The sequence below is a fragment of the Bradysia coprophila genome, unplaced genomic scaffold, assembly GCF_014529535.1.
Source record: "Bradysia coprophila strain Holo2 unplaced genomic scaffold, BU_Bcop_v1 contig_248, whole genome shotgun sequence".
In the NCBI taxonomy this organism is placed as follows: domain Eukaryota; kingdom Metazoa; phylum Arthropoda; class Insecta; order Diptera; family Sciaridae; genus Bradysia; species Bradysia coprophila.
In genome coordinates this window covers 1,427,302-1,437,007 of record NW_023503509.1, presented here as the reverse complement: position 1 = coordinate 1,437,007, position 9,706 = coordinate 1,427,302, and the positions used below count along the sequence as shown (strand labels likewise).

Here is a 9,706-nt window from a genome sequence, read left to right as displayed (position 1 = left end):
AGTTCACGACCCTGACATTTTTGCACCAAAATCGATTTCTATATAGCTTCAAAAAATTGTTTTCGAAAAAATTTCTTTTTGCAATGAAAGCTTATGCCATAAGCTCTCGTTAGACATGAATATATCCGATGCACATCCCATAAATGTTTTGGAAGAACCCAAAGACTGAGTGAACAGATTACGAATCTTTGACTGACTTGGGAGCTGCGAATGCACTTACAAATCATTAAATCGGTCTCTTTGGATTAACCCTCATTTTCGTGGTTTTTCACATATTTCGTCATTGCGCGACCCATAAACCAACTCGGATCGCATCGGCCCCATATATATTTTTTATCAGTGGGTCATATAGGTTCGTTTTCCCCGGGGTCCGCCAACTTTCTCGAAACTTTTATTTTCCCATACGATTCTGGACCCCCCTAATCAATACTAAAATTTATATTCGAACACATTACAAGTAATAGAAAATTACGTTCTTGTTTGGAACTTTTTATTTGGCGTAAACCACTCAAGGTAATATTCAAGCTCCACACAATTACGCAAGCCATTTTACTCACTAAGCCCCCGGGAAGTGAATTTTACCGCTCATGTCAATGAGTAATGACTCATTTCCAGGGGGCAGTGAGTAAAAAATTTAAAAGAATATTTTCATCAAAAGAGTATTCCACTTGTTAGTGAAATGCCTGCCGCCTGCAATTTTTTTACTTTGCTATATGTCATATGGTAAAAGCGTCAGTTACGAATTCCATCTATTCTAGTTACGAGACTCTGGTTTCATCTCTTTTAAGTACACATTTATGTGACACGACTCTTTTTCGTATGATCAAAACTGGCAGGGGCATCGTAACTAACCTGTTTACCATATGAATACTGAAAATACTGAATCAGGTGTTCGGTGCGACTTCTATCGAAGTATAAAAAAATCTTGTTCAAACCTTGTATAGAAATATTAATGGATTACGCACGAGCCGTCAAACTCGCCTACGGCTCGTATTGGCATATCCTTCACCTAGTACGTAGCCCAAATTTCTTGTGAATTTAAATGCAGCGTCACATTTCGTTTGGTACAGAGCCCACGATTTCTAAGAAATTAATGGAACGTCGTGAATATAAGAGTATGAATGTTGAAATGAAAGGTTTCCAGCACGATGCACGAGCCGAAGGCGAGTTCTTGAATCGAATTCACTAAAAAAAAGTACTTTTTAGCATAAGTTCGGAACAACGTTTTGTTTATAGTGTGTCGGAAATGAGCGACGAAGTCGCGATATTTCAGCACTAGATAAACAAAAGTATTTCTATTCAACATTGAAAATATTCGTGGGCTGTTATTAGTCGAAAGTTTAGTAGAATCTAATGAGCCCGATTTATTGGACAGATCGGATCTTTTATTTCTCTAGTCAACTTTTATTGAGTCTATCGAAATGAAAATCAAAACTTTAAATTAAAAAAAATGTGTAAATCAGTGTTGTGGTTTTGTACAGGTTATACTAATTTTCATTGGTCTAAGCAATTTATCAAAAATCAATTTTATTTTTGTACAGAAAATCATCGAACAAAATCATTTAGAGTGAATATTGATGTTTTTAAAAGAAAAAGTTAATTCTACTTATTCAGTCGTTTTGTCGATATATATATCGCGATTCTATTTGGCACTACACAAATATTTTTATCAAAATCAAAATGCAACAAAACTAATCTTTAAATCAAATAAAATAAAAGAAAGAAAATTTATTTATAAAATTTAAGAGTGAAATCTCGAATTCTTCAGATGATTTTATTAACTTGCTGTGTCAATTTGAACGAGTGATACTCGGATGAAGCAGTAACTTAACTCAACTTACAAATTATAAAAATTATCAACCAAAATTTTAGACATTGTCTCGCCTGCAGAGTGTAGAGGAAACTTTTTACAACTCTTTAAAATTCATTAGAAGTCATCTCCCCTTGTTGTCTAGATATTTATTTATTTAAGATCGATATATGGTTGTTACAGATCTTGAATAAAGGGGGTAGGTCTTTTAGACTTTTGTATGGGATCTTTCATTGGATCTTTAAAATATTCGTTTCAAGAAAAAATCCGGGATGCCGCCGGTTAGAAATTAAAGATCCCTCAGGTATCCACCAAAATTTCTCACGCTTCGAATATGTAGTTGTTGGCTACGATTTCGTGATGCTTTTTTGCCTATAAATTATTCTCCAGGAACTCAAACAATCGAAAATAATTCAATAATCCAAAGAGGTCAATGATTACTTTTGTGGTACGAAGGTCCTATAGGATTCGCGGAATATCTCAGTTTGAAAATAACCGAACTATATTCCAGCATCTACCACATTTCCTATAATGACTCCCGAAGGTGCATCTGCACCGAACAGTGCTCCAACTGTATGTAGGTATTTCATCGTTCGAGATTCGTACAAAATTTGAACTTTGTAAAATGGTTCTATATTTCGTCATTAAAATACAGAACACAGGTGGTTGCGACACCCTGGCACAAACGCATGTTTTCCCCTCTTTACACACTTCCTAGAATCAAAAAACGAATCTAACGATTTATCACTCTTATCTTTTAAATCGACAAATCCTTGTTCCCGAATCACCTGACGAATTCGCGAAAACACTCTTAATTATTGTTACAACCTGTAACTCCTATATTTATGAACATATGAATGCATATATATTTATACAAAGAAAGAAAGGAAAATTCTATGAAATACAACCAAAGGCCAAACTTATATTTAGATAAGAAATTAAAAATAAATTTATTTAAGGCACAATAGAAAATGGAGACAATTCTTATGATAATATAAAACTTGTAGAGTAATATTTAACAAAAAAAGAGAGAAGAAAATAAAACATTCCTAACACGAGTGTATATATATAATAAAAACTAAACTTTACCTGCAACATTATGTATATCTTACATCTTATAACAAACGAATGAAAATGAAAGATAAAAAAAAATATTTTCTATTTTAGATAAAATCTAATGCTTTCGGTGATTATACTTAACATGAACTAAAGGTCCCATTAAATTATAAATTCGCAACCAATTTGCTATAACATATTTAAAAATAAAATAAAAAATAATTAAACTTATTATCTCAATTGTGCATATATTTAATTGTGTATAGTTAAGTGAAAAACAAAAACCAAATGATAAAGAAAACATTGTCTCTATGTCCTCCTTCATATACTTAACCGATATACTAACTTAATTATACATAACTAACAATAAAACTACTACCACATGTGAATGTATTTTGACTAATAAACAAAGAAAGAAAAGAAAATGATTTTAAGTCATTCTATGGCCTGGATTCTAGCGTAATATTTAAAGTGAACTATACTAATTTTAACAAAATTGATTGAAGATATAAAAAATGTGAAATTATAATTCAAAAGTAAAATATAAATATGAAAAGGTAAATCAAAAGTTTAACAAAAAAAAAAGAAATGAGTTTATTACTACACTATACTACTATTACTCATGTGAGCTATAATGGTTAAGGTTTATGTGCAACAATTTTAATGAAATAAAAACATTTGAGTAATATCTATTCCAGGACATGGTTTTTAATATTTCCTTCGATTCAGATAATTAGACCCAGATTTTGCATAATGAGCTTGAGATAGTCCTAGATGCGAAAAACTTTTATTTAAATAATAATAATAGTTGCAAACGTCAATACTGACTAAGCTTTGAGGTTCCGCATGGTGACTTACGTTAGTATAGTAAAAATGTTAACCATTTGCCCACGTAAAAGTTTCATGTTCCTCTCAGTTTCTTTGATTTCTCTCAGTTAGTATGCTATTTCAATAATATCAAAATAGCGTATGGAATTGTTCAGCCGGTAGATCACACAGTAAGTGACAGGTTCGGCTACCTATTCTGCTATAGCTAATGAAGGCATTTGCATACATGGTACTGTGTGACCTAGCATTAGGTACAACATGCTTAACGTGAATTCCGAACCACGCCTTCAAAATATCTACGCTCTGGAGGATTGTTGTTTTTTTTGCGCCTCAGTACCTTTAGCAATACTAAACACCAGTAGGAGTTAAATCCCGGTAACTCCCAACAGTGTCTTAACCGGTATGACGTGTGAAAACTCTACACCAGATTTGAACCGGTTTAGCCAGTTGTGTTTTGTCTAAACATTGACAACCGATTTTTTTACTGCTGCGGTTAAGTTTTGAACTCCCACACTGACAACTCTATCAAACCATGACCATTCAGCTACCCTATTTCAAATGGCTAATGAGAGAAACCAAGAAGAACAATTTAGTAATCAGAGAAACCCAGGAGAACCGCTGTATTTGTGAAAAATTTTCTTGCTTTTCTGGAACTTTCCCAAATTTTTTTAATTTTCGTGATTTTTTGAAATTAAGAAAATTTGATTCAAGTTTTCTAGATCTTCTCGAATATCGTAAATTCTCCTTTATTTTCTCGAAGGTTGACTGTGAGCTTCAGATCTACGCTTTTCTTTTTGGTGTCTCTGATTTCTCTCATCTGTCATTTTAAATGTCATACTAAACGAGAGAGATGTTTAGTGTATGACCCAACGCCTTTTCTTCTTACTCAACTGTTTTGTCCAACAATTAATCGGATAACGGAAGAACGCCAATTCCGTACTATAGCAGTGATAGCAGTTTTTCGTCGATTCCAAACGGAGAGAAGTAATAATTTTGACAGTTTCGGCAGTACATTTCTCGAAAAATGGCAACAAATAAATTGCATAAAAGACATGTGATCACGCTATAAATGCGCTTCATCAACGCTTTCGAATGGGACGATTAAACGCTGCATTAAGAAGACCTTCCCATGATCCTTTTTAAATTGGCAGTGTGAATTGACAAAATTTTCTTTTCCATACATTTACCACTGAAGACGATGACAAAATTCTTGCATAGAGCATATTTTTTAAATATTTTATTAATAGACAAGCCTCATTCTAAGTAAAAAAAAGAATCTGCCTACATATCACATTTCACGGACATGTACGTCATTTGTTATTGATAACGCCTACAAATCAAGGAATTGAAATGATCTCATATAGAATTCGTTGGAATCAATTTGATCAATCAAAAGAAGTACTAGATTCGATAATTATATGGGTTATGAGAGTCTGTGGAAAGCTAATATTTAGCCAATAAATAAGAAAAAATATTTTTAAAAAAATCCACCATCGCAGCTCCAAATTCATTTCATATTCTTTAGAGGTGGGATGTTGCCTTTTGAAGTATTTCTAAAAGGTGTTGCAAAAAATCTTCTGCAACTATGCAACTATGTACTTTTTCGAAAGGTTTGTAACAAATCCTTTACCTAGGGAAAGTATTACCTTTAAGAACTTTGCAACTTTGCGATTTTGCAGGTGATCGGTGTTCTGTAGAAAATTTTAAAAGTAGTTACAAGTATCAAAGGATTGCACATTTCATCAATAATATTGACTTAATAAATATATCCAATATCCACCATCGCACTTCTGAATTGATTGATGGTAATTAGGAGGACGTAAGTAAATTCAAAAAAAATTATTTTCGATGAATAGTTTCAATTTCCAACATCATCAACATCAATTTCCGTTCCTGACTTTTTCCTTTGCAAAAATACGTTTAGGTAATTTTACAACAAAAAGAAGTTAAAATCTAATAATGAAATAATACTTTGTCCATATTCTGATACACAGTTATTAGAGCACTTAATTACAATAATCCAACTACATTATACCTAGCACGTAGACCAGTCTTATCAGCCTCATTTACATTTTACAATAAATTTCCCAACATTTCGTTGTAAAGTCACCAGTTTAAATTAACAGCCCATTGAGGAAATATGTCGCAGTCGCAGAAAGTGCTCTTCTGGTCAATACTAATTGTTATGGAGTTGGTAACAATTAACTATTGTGCCAACGTCAACAAAAAAGTCACAATTTCGCCAGCTTTACTTCAAAGTGAGATTAGTCGTTAAAGTTAAGATGACTATTCGGAAGTTCCAATTTGTTTTTTTATAGCCAATTCCAGACCTCTTGTCGAGCCAGGCGATAATGGTAATCTAGATGATCTGAGTTTCGAGTACAACGCCAAAAGTGATGAGTTGCTTTTTTTCGTATAAATAAAATCCTCAAAAGTTTATGTGTTTGTTTAGAAAATCGAATTAATCGAATTCGTAAACGTTTACCAGTCGCTAAGACAAGTGACAAACCATTCGAGATATCGCCGGACCTTCGTATTAACGAGAATACATAGGGTATGAGCACTCGGATTATTGGAATTTAAGTGTAAGTTGGTTTCAGTTTCAATGAATTTTTTTGCAGGAAATTAAAGTTTTACATCTAGACAATTTTATGGACCATCTCATATCATTTAATCGCAAAGCGTGTAATGTGAAAATATTTTTAGAAATAAACGATTAACTGAACTTAACATTAATTTATGATTTAAATTTCGTAATTTAACCTCATTGCAGTACATGGACAGAAAAGTGAAATTCGACATGTTTTATGATTTAAGGTCACACAAAATTTGTTAACAAAATGAAAGTCTAGATTTTTGATTTTAGTATTTAATTCTTGTTGCGAGCACATAGATACCAAAAATCAGAAATTAAAAATCTAGATTTTCATTTGTACAACGAAATTTTTGTATAATCAATTACAAACCACAACAACTTCCAAATTAGGACACAAGTCGAATTTCACATTTCTATCCCTGTAGATTTTATGAACGTATTTTTCGACGGTCTAAAATAAAATCTTTTACTTCATTTGCTTATTCAAATTTTTTAGAAATTTTTCCAATTTTCACAGGGTTTCGTATGGGACGGAAATTCCCTAAAATCAATCGGCCAAACTAGATAAGTAAACAACTAAGCCAACAACTAGAACTGATCAGAGACAATTTTTTCTGAGTGTATGTACGTACCCACAATGCCTACAGCCAACAAACAATAATTCTTTCTCCACTCAATTACGTTACGATTGTGAATGAGCGAGTTGTATATATCAGCTTGTGATATAACGCAAGTTTGTTACACTATACCGACCTTTCAATTACGGTAAAATCCAGAGATCTCACAATGAAAATTATACGTAAGTATAATGTCTCTCATGTCTGGCTGTATGGTCATTTCGAAAACATAATAAAAACAACGCTGAATTCAAGCCAAAATTGATTAAAAAGCTCTTGAAGAGAGTAAAACCCAAGCGCGACGATGTTTTTATTTATGATTATACTCACATGGTTGGACTCGTATCACGTTTGTATTACAATATGCTCAGTAACTCATTTAACTTTTGTTATTTAGTTGGTTGGTTTTTTAAATAAAAAAAAAATTGTAAAGCTAGTCGTCGCGGATAAATATATAATAAAATTCTCTTCAGTTGAGTCCAGGTGGTCATTCGGTGTGTACACGGTTTATTATCTTTCTGTCCGTTTTCTTTTTTAAAGTTTTGTTTCAATTGTAACTGTTTTTGGTTTTGTTCAATTTCGTTTGTTTGTTCTTTCATTTTTCCTTTGCTTAAGTCATATTTTGTACGATTCATAAAAAATTATGTCATCCGTGGTCGTTAATGCAATTTTGCACAAGTAAACATACTTTTTTCTGTATATAATACTAAAATGCTGTTGTCTGATTCAATAATAATAAGACGAAATTATATTTCGCAATAATCAAAACCAGTTTTTCGATGTATGAGTTTTTCGTTCGTGGTATATTAACTTAAATATTACCTATCGGGTTAACCAAAGCGAAGAGTGGTTTTTCTGAGTTGTTGCTTTTTATCGTGTGTTTTTTTAGTGAATAAAATATTTTTGTAAGATCATTCTTCCGAAGAAACAACGATAACTGAAGAAACATAAAAAAAAATGGAAAAGAAACTGCTGAGGTGGTTGAATAATGTAAAAGTTTTTCAGTTTCTTGTTTTTTTAATTTTTCTTTTGTGTTGATAAATTAACGTGATAAACAAAATATTTATTAAAAAAAGTGCTTAACGTGCTTATGCTTAACTCAAGTGAAATCGTCGGTTTTTATTATTTTCAAAATAATTAAAATTGAAAAAAAAATGTAAAACAAACGAACATTTAACCACATAAACAACTTAAAAAACTCTTTGCTCGCTCATAGTGAATTTTAACTGATATTAAACACTGTTCGATATTCCAATGAAAAAACTCGTTTAATCAAATCAAGAAAATTGAATCTATTGAGAGAGAAAAAAAATATAAAAAAATAAACATTTATCAAAGCCAAATACTACACAACATTAATAAATTAAGGTCAATTCGACAAAGTTTTTTTTATTATTTCTTCGCTACTCTACTCAGTGATATGTGCAAAATCAATTTAATAACGAATCATATGCCTTGATTTAGACGCCATCCATTGACAATAATATCACTCTCCAGACACAAAAGATTCATCTTCGAGTCGTTCAATTATATAAAAAAAATGAAATAAAAAAAACACAAATTCCGTAAGTGGGAAAAGTAAAATTCACTTTGTCAACCTTATTGAACGCTGGTAGGTACATGACAATGGTTTTTATTATGTGATTTACTTCCCACATTTTTTTTGTGATTGATTTTTTCTATTGAAATGTGTCGGATTTGTAGAGATTATTAAGGAAACATAATGGCATTGTTCAATATGCAACTCTTTTCGAACGTAGACACATTATATCTAATTCTATTTATGGGTGTTTGAAAGTTTTTCATTTCTCTCGAAAGAGTCGTATAACAATTAGGTGTATGAAGAACAATAATCTTCGAAAATAATTTCAAAACTTTCTTTGTTTGAAAGGTGATTTCTGGTTACAAACAAAATATTGTTCCAAACGAATGCTAAATGGTGTCTTTAGTGAATTCGGCTCCCGAACTCGTCTCCGGCTAGTGCTAGAAACCTCGCTAAAAACCTTTTGTAATGCAATAGTGCAATAATGACCAATGAGTTATGTCTTTATGCTAGTCCATTAATAAATATGTTGCGTTTTCGGACACTCCCTCTTACAATAGGTATCTCAAGCGAAAATAAACTTTTTGTTAATTGCAAATTGTTACAACGTCCGAACAAATCATATATGTCATTACCAACACCAGTCGTATCGTAAAAAAAGTCTCGTCAACTTCGTCAACATTTTTCCTCTGTAATGGATGTCAGGGACCCAATTTTGAAGATATCATCTTCTTGAAAATGACGTCATTTCGCATGAGACTGTTACGTCAATTTGGAATCAGATCTCGGATACGATAAAAATTAGGTCATACAAGTGCGATCTATCCGGCTCGAGATGACATAATTTTTGCATACGAAAGTGAATGCATTTGGTTTCACCTGTGTATGAAATCAGTCCCTTTGAGACCCTAAATCCCTATATTCATAGCACTGATTCTAGCACGAACACTCATTTTTCCATCGTCGAAAAGCCCTAAAATTTTCAAATATTTATGAGTGTACGATTGCATGTGTTGTGTGTTTTTATTCACACCATTCACACCAACAAACCATAACTCCTATCTTTATGAGAAAATTGCATAAGCCTCCGAATATTTCTTATGTTCATGCTAGAATCAGAGCTTTGCTATATGACATCATTTTTGCATGAGAAATGGTATCATTTAGGGATCCAGTATGCAAAAAAAAATTAGGGCGAAGGTTTTTACTTTCAGTTTACTTTTAAGCTTTCCGAACAAATTGTGGAACTTTATGCA

At 32.2% G+C, this 9,706-nt stretch overlaps 1 protein-coding gene and 1 long non-coding RNA gene across 6 annotated transcripts in view; both read left to right on the top strand.

Moving 5' to 3' along the window:
• The first annotated feature begins 5,808 nt into the window (after positions 1-5,808).
• Positions 5,809-6,430, top strand: LOC119078314. Its single transcript, XR_005087982.1, has 4 exons — positions 5,809-5,952; positions 6,013-6,087; positions 6,147-6,248; positions 6,316-6,430. It is a non-coding gene; the product is annotated as an uncharacterized LOC119078314 (long non-coding RNA).
• Positions 6,431-7,383: 953 nt separating this feature from the next.
• The window catches only part of LOC119078301 (diacylglycerol lipase-beta-like), a 23,126-nt gene continuing 20,803 nt past the window's right edge, over positions 7,384-9,706 (top strand). The window contains exon 1 of one of the 5 annotated variants that reach the window (XM_037185803.1): positions 7,384-7,585. The gene's annotated coding sequence lies outside the window, so the exon portion shown is untranslated. Of the gene's footprint in view, positions 7,586-7,670; positions 7,689-7,918; positions 8,520-9,706 lie in introns of those variants that run through there. The other 4 variants (XM_037185804.1, XM_037185798.1, XM_037185799.1 and 1 more) reach the window with 4 other exon arrangements.